General features: G+C 34.2%; 1 long non-coding RNA gene across 1 annotated transcript; it reads right to left on the reverse strand.

Annotated features, from left to right (window-relative positions):
• Positions 1–232: 232 nt before the first annotated feature.
• Positions 233–1,070, reverse strand: LOC124889431. The gene is made up of 2 exons (XR_007048413.1): positions 892–1,070; positions 233–724 (listed from the first exon to the last, which is right to left on the reverse strand). It is a non-coding gene; the product is annotated as an uncharacterized LOC124889431 (long non-coding RNA).
• Between the last annotated feature and the right edge of the window lie 440 nt (positions 1,071–1,510).

A 1,510-nucleotide genomic window follows, 5' to 3' on the forward strand; every position in this document is an offset into this window, starting at 1 on the left:
CCGTGTGCTGCTATTAGGTACTATTTACTATGTGAAAGCTTTAGAAGCTTACATTGTACCAAGAGTGCTAGATTTCATGTCAAAGAATACGACATAGAGTAGCCTTACATAGTTGGTTGTATAACTCCGAAACTAACCCAACTTGACTTCTCGCCTTTTAGATTACATATCTATAATAAAATATATGGCAAACTAATATTAGCAACCAACCAACATATTTGGGCTATTTAACTTCACCAAAACAGTAGTTGGGCAGTAAGCCCTTAATTTATCAATAAAGGGTGTTATTTTAACCCTTTTCTCCTCCAATTACATCCACATACCATACAAATTCTTATGATATACCCCAGAACAACTTTGGCTTCATTACACCCTCCAAACGATACACAAATAGAAAGGGCAATAAATATATACAATAATTAGCTCAGTGGTGTACCACCCCATGCTTCTTCTATATTTCAATACAATCTAATTACACCATTCCCCAACATCAACCTGGCAGCCCCCAACATACATACATAAAATAATCCACAAAACAGCCCAAAATTTACCTTTGTCGCAATAACCAAATATTGAACTCATCATCTGTTGAGTTTTCAGTAACAACACATCCATAATTCTTTCCCAAATTCATATATAAGGAGGACAAAATAGAGCATTCACCTTACTTTAATCTTCTGCAATTTATCCTTTTAACTTGAACTCTTCAAGAACTTGAATTTTCCTTCACACGTTGAACCAAAGAAGAAAAGAAAAGTCTCTTAATAACAAAGAAAAGTGAGCAGGTAGCTTGTTCTATATTCTGCCATGTATTAATAATCAAGTACTTATAGCATGTTTTCCTAATCTTCCATGAGATAATCAAGCTAAACCTTAAATGTTTTCACTTACCTTGGCTTGCAAAGATAAGGGTTTCTTCAAGAACCCTAAAAGGAATTTTAGGGCTATTGTTTTTATCCTTGTTAGGAATGGGAGAAAGCTGAAATTAAAAGGGTGAATATTGTGTTTAAAATGAGTAAAATGACCAGCCTTATTGATCTTATATTGATCCCTCTAGAACCTCTCTTATTGACCGCATTTTTAGCCACAAATTAGTCCAGTAGGTGATGCACCTACTTAAGGGTTCAAGCTACTCAATTTTAAAGTAGGTGATGCACCTACTTGCTTAAATTTTTATTTGGGCTCAATTAAATTGGGCCTTTGACAGATTTAAGTGTTGGGTCATTTCTTCATTTCCTTTTCTTTTACTTGAGTTAGGCCCAAATGAGTATCTTAACATAGAACCAAATCTGATCCATAACCTTCGGTGTGTTAACTTGGTTCATATAGCTCAAGTAGGTGACTCACTAACTAGCTAAATTAAGTCAAGCAAGCACCTCAATAAAATACTCCATTTTCGATTCTTAACCCCTTTAATCTAACTTAAAACTTGTATATACTTGGTCACTTTAAACTTTAGATTCAAGTACCATCTTACGATCCCAAGTTTAAATAGTCATATCAATGTTAA

This window comes from Capsicum annuum, chromosome 12 (assembly GCF_002878395.1).
Source record: "Capsicum annuum cultivar UCD-10X-F1 chromosome 12, UCD10Xv1.1, whole genome shotgun sequence".
NCBI classification, from domain to species: Eukaryota; Viridiplantae; Streptophyta; class Magnoliopsida; order Solanales; family Solanaceae; genus Capsicum; species Capsicum annuum.